The sequence below is a fragment of the Hypanus sabinus genome, chromosome 3, assembly GCF_030144855.1.
Source record: "Hypanus sabinus isolate sHypSab1 chromosome 3, sHypSab1.hap1, whole genome shotgun sequence".
In the NCBI taxonomy this organism is placed as follows: Eukaryota; Metazoa; Chordata; class Chondrichthyes; order Myliobatiformes; family Dasyatidae; genus Hypanus; species Hypanus sabinus.
In genome coordinates, this window is record NC_082708.1 from 43,966,638 (window position 1) to 43,979,537 (window position 12,900).

Sequence of the window (12,900 nt, forward strand, 5' to 3'; positions counted from 1 at the left end):
CAGCCACACACCACCTAGGAAAGGCAGACGAGGAGGCAGCGTGTGCCTACAACATGTTTGGGGTGGAAACGGATGAGGGACCACCTGAACCATATTATGCCACAGTCACTGTCAAGGGAAAGGACATTAAGTTCGAGATTGATTCAGGGGTTACTGCATCGGTTATTGGTGAAGAGACCTACAGGAGGACATGGGGATCCAACCTGCCTCCCATCAGACCATCTAAGCTCAAACTCAGAACCTATATGGGGCAGCCCATACCTCATTTAGGGGTGTTATATGTAGATATTTTGGCCAGGGGCCAGAAAGCTGAAGCCAGGCTGGTGATAGCTAAGGGCAGTGGGCCCAGTCTTCTGGGCCGTGATTGGCTTTGCAAAATCCGGCTCAACTGGCATGAATTTAAATATGCTCACATGACGGAAGAGCATGAGGTGCAGCGTGCAGATGAAGTCGCCGATGACAATGTGAGTGACAGACATAGTCCGGACTCGTTTGAGAGTGAGCTCGCAGCGCAGCTTGCGGCTTTTCAGCAATTGAAGTTACCCCCTCGGCACTGAAAGCCAACACGCCACTTCTAGTACGGTGAAGCAGTGACCCAGCTCTCGTACTTCCTACCCAATTACAGCAAGGTGCATCTCAGCCTGATGATCCCACTAACAGGAACCTGCATGTGAAGCCAATCGTAACAGTAGCAAATGGGACACCCACAGATGATGTAAGAACAGAGCCTCCAGGACCACCAGACAAGCATTCAGAAAGCACTCTAAGTGATTTGACAAAGAAAGTAGAATTTTCTGGAGGTGGTGGCCCCCTGGGAATCCATGTGGTGCCTTTTAACTCTACACTGAGTGGAAGATTCCTTGGCCTGCATAATCGTGGTGTTGAAGAGAACAGCCGTTCAAGAAAAGAGAACCTGCTCCAGAAGAATGAATGTATCATCAAAATCAATGACTGTGATTTAACAGACAAGACCTTTGTTCGAGCACAAGAGGTTTTCTGAAATGCATTGCGATTTCCTGCTGTTGAAGTCCAGATAGTTCAAAGTTATAACAAGGAACTCTATGAAAAATTTGCAATTGGGTCTATTCTGACCCACAGTCGTGACGATGGTTCAAAAACCAAAGTTCCTTCTTCAGTGCGTTCCAAGCCAGGTGGCAAACCTGCAGATGCCGTTTATCCCAATAATGCTGAGAATAGCTTGCCACCGATTTCAAAGAAGCTCAGTAGTCCAAAACAGCTAAGGAGCAATGACCACTTAATGCATACCAGGAAAGCATGTCCACCAGTGACTTTGCTAGAGGGAAACACACTGGCAGAGGGGGCAGAGTCCCCTGAAGAGGATGGACATTCTCACACGGACACACAGACCCCTGTCCCCAACACTAGATCCACCCAGAACATCCTCACCAGCGGTGCCTGCTGGGTCACCGGGGGTAGTGTGTAGATCGCAGTGCCCTCACAAACCTCCTGACAGACTGAATCTTTGATTCGATAGTTTCCTTTGTTGTTAGATTGAATGTTGAATTTGCCATGATTTTTTTAGGTGCTTTTGTATTGGTAACCTGTTGCTAATGATACCATTGTTTTTATTTCCCAGTTCTTCTATGTTTGGGGAATGTTGGATTTTAAAGGGGGAGAAGTGTTGTAATGTGAGATTATTAAAAGTAAGTTAATACTAATTGGGGAGCTGTTGGTAGCAAGAGGTGGGATCTGGGGTTGGCGGGGTCTTTACTTCCACTCTTTTTACTCCCAGTATGCATTGTATATAGTTCCTCCACCCAGGCCACACGAGGTACCTGGAAGCCTCTGTATTGTAAATATCATTTGCCGTCCCAGATAAAGATGTTCTTTTGGCCATCAAGTTGTCGAGTGGTCTTTTTGTAAAGTAGAAGTTACCACAGGCAGTATATCTACAAGTTTAAATTCAAATTCAAAAATTATATATACACAGTTTAACTCCTTTCATGGCAATTCTCCAACATCACAACTCTGAAACAAAGTAAATCTCATTCAGTAACTCATCAAAGTCTTTGTAAAAATAATCAGTTCTTGCAGAAAATCAAATTCGGATTCTTTGAATGAAAATAAATGTATACATCCAACCGTATTAAATCCTCTGCATCATTACACATTTCGTTTCCATGCCGGCTGGCTCACCATTGTGTTTCTTGGATTCGTTGGAATGAAGTAGTTTATCATCCACAGAAAGTCAATTCACAAGTTTGTAAAAAACTTGACCAGATGCCTTGGTCTGATTTTGCAGAATTAATTCCCGACTCCATGAAAGGGATTTTGGACACTGGTCTCTGCTGATGTTGTCTCGTTACAGCTGTTGCATATTATAGCTGTAGCTTCAATAAATCTTTTATCACTATTGTCTCTCCTCTGGGGGTTTCACCCTCAGGTTTTCAAGTCAGTAGGGTAGAGATATTCACTACTAATTCCACTCTTAACAGTTCCTATTTTTAGCTTCTAATTGTTGCTGCATTTCTCTCCTTGTCCGCCCTGTGTTCAACCGGTCCCTACTTCACATAGCGTTTTTTTCAAATTCTTTTTTTAGTTGGTAGACCTCGTTTTCATCCCTCCACAGGTAGAACTTTCTAATGTTACAACTCTGGGTTTAATTAACCTGGGTTACACATCACCCTACTAGATGAGTTTAAACCCTTCTCAACAACTCCTGCAAATATGGCTGCAAGGATATTGGTTCCCCCACCCCCGGGTTCATGTGTAACTCATCCCTTTTGTACGGGTCATGCCTTTCCAAAGAGATCCCAATGATCCAGAAATTTGAAACCTGCCCCTTGCATCAATTCTTCAGCAACATGTTCATCTCCCAAATCATCCTATTCTTACCCTCACTGTGCATAGCACAGGCAGCAATCCAGAGATTACTATCCTGGAAGTCCTGCTTTTCAGCTTTTTGCCTAACTCCCCCATATTCTCCCTTCAGTACCTGCTCCCTTTACCTACCTATGTTGTTGGTACCAATGTCGACCACAACTTCTGGCTGTTCAACCTCACCATTTAGAATGCTGCAGACCTGACCCAAGATATCCCTGACCCTGGCACCTGGGAGACAACATATCATCTTTCACGTCCACACAATCTGCTTTCTGCTCATCTGATTATGGAATCCCTTATCAACACTGCACTCCCCTCCTGCCCCTTCCCTTCTGAGCCACGGAGACAGACTCAGTGCCAGAGACCTGACCGCTGTCTCAATGAGGACATCCTCACTGACGCAGACAGATTTCTCAGTAGGTACCACCAATATTTTGAGAAGATAACTGAACCAGTCAAATTAATTACGTCACTTCCAGTGTGAAGCTGGTGGAACAACCTGCTTATGGCTCGACGTCAATTTACTGTGCAAATGAGATCAATGAAGCATTCAGTTCTAAGAGCTGAGTACATTTTGTTCTTTCTAGCTGGGGAACATTAGGTGGAATAAATCCTACCCTGTTGAAAATTATTGACAGCAATGAAGATTAATGCAGCAGGTTGCAGATTCCATATTAAATGTACCATATCTGCTGTATGATTATACACTGCCCATCATATAGGTAATATCCAGTTAATAGTCTGGTTAGCAGCCTCATGCTGAAACTGTTGTGCAATTCGGTTGCCATGATAAACCTAAAGGAAGTTACTGGGTGACAAAGAGAAGCCACAGAGGTCAGAGCTCTGAACTCTTTTGTGTAATGTGGAAAACATGGACAAGTGACCAGGACTTGAGTGGTTGTGGCAGGAAACCATATTTAATTGTGAAACTTATTTTGAACCTGACTACAGTACATTCAATTGCTTTGTCATTTATGCCACTTGCTGAAAAAAAAATTCCAAGGACACTCAAACTGCTTTCTAAGCTACTTAATTGCTCAATTGCATTTCAAAATGTTGGTGGACTAAAGCATGTTGAAAATGATTGTCACCTTTTCAGGAAGGCAGAAACGATGGAGCATGGAGAACTCCACAATCAAATAGAAATGCTGAACTCTATGGAAAAAGATACTGTGATCTGTGTCCTTCTGACTATCTGGACTAACACGATGGTGAGACATGGAGGCAACTAATGAAGAAACTCGTAATTTAAAATTGCTGTATTAGAAATGTATGCGGTATCATAAAGGTGTTTCAGATATTAAGAACATTTTAAGCTGTTAAATAATCTTTATGATATTGCTGTTGCTGTTAATTTTTATGGTTGGATGATATTGCATCGATGTTTTAAGCATCTCCATGCAGCATTGTAGTAACAGAGCAAATAAAAGAATTATTATTAGAATTTAGATTTTTAAAAATTTGTTGTTGTTAATTTCAAATATTTTTTCTGATTATATTTTTACAGAGTTGTGTATGTGAATATAGGTATCTCAGTAGCTGACTGTATTGAGAAACTATAGTGAAGCCTAGGAATGAGCAACATAGAGTTATCTGAGATACTCAACTACTTGGACAATATTTAAAATGATAGCAACACCCTCTGTACTGTAACAGGTGAAGGTGAGACCTAATGTTATTGGGACTTGCCCAAGCTCTGTTACCATAACGGGAGGACTTGCAAATGGGGTATATACTATGGTATTTACTGTGGTATCAAATAGTCATTTCACTAATAGAGAGAGATACCATAGCAATGATAAATCTCCTTCATACTTTGTGACTTGGTTTAGAAATTTCCCTGCAATTTGAAAGGATATTAAATTCTGATTAAACTCATCCACTAATTACTTTAGAAATGCAGATGGAGTTCTCTTGTAGTCTGATTGGTCCATTCTTACCATTACAGTGTGGAATTTGTTAATTTTCCTGAGATGTTTACATCTCCAGCACCCAAACAATTCTATTAGGATTATTTACTGATTTTACCTGGTAAGGTCACCATGTGCCTTCCAACAGTATCGATAATTATTTTACTACCATTTGAGGCATACATGTGCCCCATTTTTCGTTCTGATTTGCAGTGTTTTGTGTCCATTTGTATAAAATCTTCTCTGCTTTATTCTACAATTTAGCATGTTTTATTCAACATATTTTAGCCGCTCATTCCAAATGTTTTTAGAGATCCTACAAATTGTGTGTGTGTGTGTGTGTGTGTGTGGAGCGTGTGTGCATGTACCCCTTACAACTTCCAAACAATAAAATAATAGGGAGAAACTAATCATGTTTTAAATTTTCTAGCAAGCTCTTGCAATTGATTCAATGCACCATTGGCAGCTGCTGTATCTCTATTGTTGCTGTTTTTTCTCGATGGAGCCCATGGGACACATGTAACTAGGATAGCTGCAGGTTTCTGTCCAGATGATCCTGAACAGAACACCTGGGGCTCCAATTCTTACTGTGGAGATTGGTGATATAAGACTTAGTACCATGGAAACTGCTATGCAGTTGATCAGAGCTGTGAGCATTTTTTTCTGAATTAATCTTTGTTATCAACAATAAAGTTGAGTGTTTAACAATAATATTTCCTTAATTTTTGTTTCATTGGGGTATTCCTCTTATCCTTGTCTAATCCCATATTTTGAAATAGAGAAGATAAAACCTTCCAGATTTGAATATGGTATTTTACAACCCTTCATTATTGCATAAAGTTGAATATTACATGCCCTTCCAAAAAACCTAAGTTGAATATCCCTAACTGAAAATATAAATTACACTGCTGTAAGGACTTCCTTATGGAAACCCAGATAGTTTCTGCATAGTGGAATAATACATAGAAAATTATCCAGAGTTCTTTTTTTTTGTAATTTATTTTTTATTGTTCATCAAACAAACATTTCCATAAGATGTATTTCAGACATTGTACATATATATCATATAATCATATATATCACAAATCTGCACAAAGTGTTTATCTGAGGTATACACTTATAGAAAAGAGTGGAAAGAAAAAACAAGCAAAAGGAAAGAACTATGTACAAGTTGAAAGGAATCTTTTTTTTACAACAGATTCATTGATTTGTGAGAATAAAATCAGGCCTATGAGTCATTATGTAGTTAAACAATGAATCAAATTGTTCCAGCTTATGATTAACAGATGCTGTTATCTTCTCCATTTTGTAAATGTCCATTGTAATTTCCATCCATGTATTTAAAGTTGGGCTCTCCTGTGATAACCATTTCTTAGTAAGAGTCTTTTTTACCAGCCACCAACAGTATATTCATTAAATATTTATCTATTGTCAACCATTCTTGAGGCATATATCCAAAATATATGGTCTTACTCTCTAAGGGTATTTTACATTTAAAGATGTCTTGTAGGGCATTGTGTATCCCCCTCTAATAGTTTTTGATAACAGTGCAGTCCCAAAAAATATGATAATGATTTGCATTTTGATTTCCACAATTTCTCCAGCAAACAGGGAGGTTACTATCATAATGGGATTTCTGAGAGGGTGTAATAAAATATCTTATCAAGTTTTTCCATCCGAACTCCCTCCATTTCTGTGAACTGGTACACTTCCATTGATACCTCCATATTATTGTCCATTCTTCCTCAGATATAATTATCCCTCCGTCCTCCTCTGATTTTGTTTTAATATATGAAGTCGAATGTGTTTTAAGATTTGACAACCCCTTATACATGCTTGAAATGACTCTACTACCATTATTTGAATTATATGCTTTTCTAAATAGCTCTATCAAGCATGTACTTGCCTTGGTTGCATTATTAAGCATCTTATTAATGTACCTTTTAACAACAGTAAGAGATAGTTGATCGCATATTTTTGTTTGGAAGCTTTAGATTAATTTGTCAAGTGACTATTAGTATCCAACCAGCTGTTGTAGTTGCCCTGCTGTCATGCCAGAGTGTTCTGCTATTTGGAGAATTGGGATTGGCTGTATATTTGCAGTCAGATATGAGGGATATGGGTTAGTTTTGTTCCAGTTTGATAGGACATACAGCTTTAGATTCCAGCTGCAACTGATGTGAAACATGTTGCAGAAAGGGTACACTGAAGTTAAATAATAAAAATCCCAGAGCAATGAGTCTTCTCTGAAAATCAGCATTATGCTATCAGTTTGCATCATGTGGAGTATTTTGGAATAAATTTTATTATTATAGCACAATTTGTTAAAATGTTTAATAGCACATACTGTAGAAAGTACAAAGAATTAATTCGATAGATTAACTTAATTTGACAGAGTTTTTAGAACACTTAATTGGATTGCTTAATATATCTCTCAAAGTAGCAGGAACATTAGTTTCTTCATGATCCCGTTTGAAAAATAAGTGTAAGATTTAAAATTTCTCCTGTATGTTTTTTCACAATGGCTATTTCCCGCAAGACAAGTTAATCTTTATTTCTGTTTATCACAGATGATTGAAGCAATAAAATACAAACAACAGCTATGATAAGGGTACACAATGGCCCAATAGATTGAAAGAATGGCATGTAAGTTATTATTGAATCAAATTTGACATTAAATTTGAATAGTGGAAATAGATATGGTGAAAAACCGAAGAACCTCACCATCTTACATGCCTTCCATACAGATCATTCCAAACATAAGTGCATCCTCGTAGTACGAAGGGAAGTGTGACAGCAGATGGCAGAGTATAGTGTTACAGTCAAAGCTGCAGAGAAAAGAGACAAATTAGGTGCAAGGATCATGATATGGCAGACTGAGAGATCAAGTGTTCATCTTTATTGTAAGGAGTCCAATCAAGAGTTTCACAACAGAGGAATAGAAACTGACCTTGAGTCTAGTCTATTTGGATTTCCAGCATCTGCAGATTTTAGACCATCAGACCATAAGTTATAGGAGCAGAATGAGGCCATTTGGCCCATTGAGCCTGCTCCACCATTTCACTGACCAATTTTCCTCTCAGCCCCAATCTCCTGCCTTCTGCTTGTATTCCTACACACTCAGACCAATAAAGAATCTATCAACCTCTTAAATATACATAATGACTTGGCCTATGGCAAACAGTTCCACAGATTCACCACTCCCAGGCTAACACAGTTACTCCTCATCTTTATTCTAAAAGGACACTCCTCTATTCTGAATCTGTGTCCTCTGGTCTTAGTGTTTCCCATCATAGGAAATATCCTCTTCACATGCACTCTTATCAAGGCCTTTCACTATTCGATAGGTTTCAATGAGGTTACCCTTCATTCTTCTGAATTCCAGAGAATACAGGCCCAGAGCTATCAAATGCTCTTTATATGACAAGCTTTCAATCATGGAATCATTTTTGTGAACCTCCTTTGAACTTTCTACAGTTTCAGCACATACTTTCTAAGAAAAGGGGTCCAAAACTGCTCACAATACTCCAAGTGAGGCCTCACCAGTGCTTTATAAAGTCTCAACATTACGTTATTATCTCATGTTTATTGAGTCTGGTGGAGCAGGTTTTCAAGCTTTGATATTTTCTGGCTGAGGAAGTGGGCAGAAAAGAAAACGACCGGAGTGGGAGGGTTTTTCCAATTACGTTGACAGGTTTTGCAAGGCAGCAGGAATTGCAGACAGTCGGTGAAGGCTCTTTCAACCTTCCAAAGTGTATCACTTCACACTATTCCAGGTTGAACTCCATCTGCCACTTCTCAGATCAGCCCTCCATCCTGTCAACGTCCTATTACAACCTATAACCCAGAAATTCACCAACCTTCATGTCATCTGCAAGTTAACCATTCCTTCCATTTCCTCATCCAATTTATAAAATCACAGAGAGCAGGGTCGCAGAACAAATTCCTGAAGTTGCCGGAAACTGACATCCAGGCAGAATCTACCACCCCCTGCCTTCTGCAGGCAAGCCAATTCTGAATACATGCACCTGTGTTTCCCTGGATCTCATGCCTCCTGATTTTCTGAATGAGCCTACCATGGAGAACCTCATCAAATGCCTTACTAAAATCCTTATACACCTCTGCCTTCATCAACTTATAAATCTTAGAGATGTACAAAATTATTAGGGATATACCGGTAGATAGAACGAATGCATGTAGGGTTTTTCCTCTCAGGTTAGGTAAGAAGAACTAGAGGTCATAGGTTTATGGTGAAAGATGAAATAAAAAGGCAATTGAGGAGAACATTCTTCACTAAGATGGTGGTGTGAGTGTGTAATGAGCTGCCAGTGGAAGTGATAGATGCAGGTTCAGTTGTAACATTTAAGAAAGTTTGAATAAATACATGATTGAGAAGGGTTTGAAGGAATATGGTCTGGGTGTAGGTAAATGGCACTAGGCAGGTCAATACGAACTAGATATACAGTATGCTGTGTATTTTTCATTACTTCATGATATTATGCTAGTGTAAACGAATGTGAAAATTACCACAATTTTAGCCTTTTTAGTGGGAATTTAAACTTTATACAGATGTAAGTTTGATTCATAGTTTGAAAATTTATGCTTATGATCAGGATTTCTAAATGACCTATCTGTTTTTAATGCACAACTTTATGGATATTTACTAATGCTATATGATTAAACTTTTTCATTAAAGCCTGTAATAATTTATAAGGTACTTAACACCACAGATTTCATGGAGGAAAACCTGGTGGGAGTGTGCACAATTGACTATTTACTTTGTTTTGTTTGGACTTACTGTGCTACATCAAGGATAGTTTGTGCAGAACCAAGTGAAGCTAGTCATTTAGACAGTTGATGGATTCAAGACAAGAAACAAGTTTTATGACAACTAAAGTGAGTGGGCAGATACTTGGCAGATGTCATTCAATGTGAATAAACGTGAAGTTATCCACTTTGGAAGCAGGAACAAGAGGGCAGAGTATTGTCTGAACGGTGTAGAGTTAGGTAAGGGAGAAATGCAAAGAGACCTAGGAGTCCTAGTTCACCAGTCAATGAAGGTGAATGAGCAAGTGCAACAGGCAGTGAAGAGGGCAAATGGAATGTTGGCCTTTGTTACAAGGGGAATTGAATACAAGAGCAAGGATGTCCTTTTGCATTTGTACAGGGCCCTGGTGAGACCACACCTGGAATATTGTGTACAGTTTTGGTCTCCAGGTTTAAGGAAGGACATTCTGGCAGTTGAGGAAGTGCAGCGTAGATTCACTAGGTTGATTCCTGGGATGGCAGGGCTGTCTTACGCAGAGAGATTGGAGAGATTGGGCTTGTACACACTGGAATTGAGGAGATTGAGAGGGGATCTGATTGAAACGTTTAAGATAATTAAAGGATTTGATAGGATTGAGGCAGGAACTATGTTCCAGATGTTGGGAGAGTCCAGTACCAGAGGGCATGGATTGAGAATAAGAGGTCAGTTATTTAAAACAGAGTTGAGGAAGAGCTTCTTCTCCCAGAGAGTTGTGCAGGTGTGGAATGCACTACCTCGGAAGACGGTGGAGGCCAATTCTCTGGATGCTTTCAAGAAGGAGCTAGATAGATATCTGATGGATAGGGGAATCGAGGGATATGGGGACAAGGCAGGGACTGGGTATTGATAGTGAATGATCAGCCATGATCTCAGAATGGGGGTGCAGACTCGAGGGGCCGAATGGTCTACTTCTGCACCTATTGTCTATTGTCTATTGTCTAATTGTTTATCGGGATGGAGGCCGGTGACTAGCGGGGTGCCTCAGGGATCTGTTTTGGGCCCAATGTTGTTTGTAATATACATAAATGATCTGGATGATGGGGTGGTAAATTGGATTAGTAAGTATGCCGATGATACTAAGGTAGGAGGTGTTGTGGATAATGAGGTGGATTTTCAAAGCTTGCAGGGAGATTTATGCCGGTTAGAAGAATGGGCTGAACGTTGGCAGATGGAGTTTAATGCTGAGAAGTGTGAGGTTCTACATTTTGGCAGGAATAATCCAAATAGAACATACAGAGTAAATGGTAGGACATTGAGGAATGCAGAGGAACAGAGAGATCTAGGAATAACTGTGCATAGTTCCCTGAAAGTGGAGTCTCATGTAGATAGGGTGGTGAAGAGGGCTTTTGGAACGCTGGCCTTTATAAATCAAAGCATTGAGTACAGAAGTTGGGATGTAATGCTAAAGTTGTACAGGGCATTGGTAAGGCCAAATTTGGAATATTGTGTGCAGTTCTGGTCACCGAATTATAGGAAAGATATCAATAAATTAGAGAGAGTGCAGAGACGATTTACTAGGATGTTACCTGGGTTTCAGCACTTAAGTTACAGAGAAAGGTTGAACAAGTTAGGTCTCTATTCATTGGAGCATAGAAGGTTGAGGGGGGATTTGATCGAGGTATTTAAAATTTTGAGAGGGATAGATAGAGTTGACGTGAACAGGCTGTTTCCATTGAGAGTAGGGGAGATTCAAACTAGAGGACATGATTTGAGAGTCAGGGGGCAGAAGTTTAAGGGAAACACGAGGGGGTATTTCTTTACTCAAAGAGTGATAGCTGTGTGGAATGAGCTTCCTGTAGAAGTAGTAGAGGCCAGTTCAGTTGTGTCATTTAAGGTAAAATTGGATAGGTATATGGACAGGAAAGGAGTGGAGGGTTATGGGCTGAGTGCGGGTAGGTGGGACTAGGTGAGATTAAGGGTTCGGCACGGACTAGGAGGGCCGAGATGGCCTGTTTCCGTGCTGTGATTGTTATATGGTTATATGATAGCTGGCTTGGAATTAATGGGATGACGGGACAGTATGGTTTAGAGGTTATTCCACTACAGAAGGTTTGTATCCACCAATTCAATAATATTATTTTCAGATACACAAGTGTTGACACATATCTCTTAGATAATATGATGATTTATGAATATTCCTTGTGAGAGAAGTTGTTGCCAACCAGTACGCCTGGCCTTCAGGGCGAATATGGTAAGCAGCTTGGGTTGGTCATGTTGCTGGTTTATTGAGAAAGATTAATGGATCTTGGATTGTGCAGTGATATTACTGAACTGTTGGACTATAGGTTTCTCTTTATGGACCTTAGTTCAGAATGCTACTTGCTTGTGGTTATTATTTTCTGCACATTGGGTGTTTGACAATCTTTTTTTAAAATATGGGTTCTTTTGGCTTTCTTTGATTTGTGGCTGCCTGTTAGGAGACAAATCCCAAGGTTGTAGAATGTATACATACTTTGATAATAAATGTACTTTGAACTTTGAAATTGTCCAGTGAAGATGTTTATCAATGTTGTGACTCAGACATAATTGTTTATTAGGTTCATAGAGATGGTTTTGGAAACAGTGCAGGGAGTTAGGGGACAGGTTCGGGTTTTGGGAAGGAATGAGGAATAAGTAGAGTCTGGGATGGTTAATAAAGTCTGAAAAGGAGCCTGTGTTTGGAATCCAGCTTGGAGGGCTCTCCGGTCGAACGTCAGTGATCCTAGAGGTTGAATCAGCAGGCACTGAGGAGACTAGAGATCCCCAAATTGACAAGTCTCATATTCTCAGTTGGATTCAAGATTCAAGGTTGTTTAATGTCATTTCCGGTACACAAATGTAAAGGAGAAAGCAACAATTGTTACTCCAGATCCGATGCAGTACAATACAAACTCAATAAGATAAAGAAAACAATATCATCAAAAACACAATGAAAATAAATAAGTAGCTGATATACATAGATTGATTGTATGCTCATAAAGCGATGCTAGGTACAGGAGTGTGTGTACACAAGGGGACTCTGACAGGAAATGATGAAGTAGTGGTGGTGGTGGTGGGCTAGTGGTGGAGGTGTTGACCAGCTTTATTACTTGGGACTGCTTTTGAGTCTGGTGGTCCTGCCATGGATGCTACATAGCCTCCTCCTTGGTGGGAGCGGGATAAACACTCCATGGGCAGGGTGTGTAAGATCCTTCATGATATTGCTGACCTTTTCTGACACCTTTCTGTATATATGTCCTTGATGTTGGGTAGGCTGGTACTGGTGTGATGTGTCGAGCTGTTTTGACTACATTAACATAGAGCCTACCTATCCTCCATAGTGCAGTTCCGCACCATGAGGTGATGCAGCTTGTTAGGATG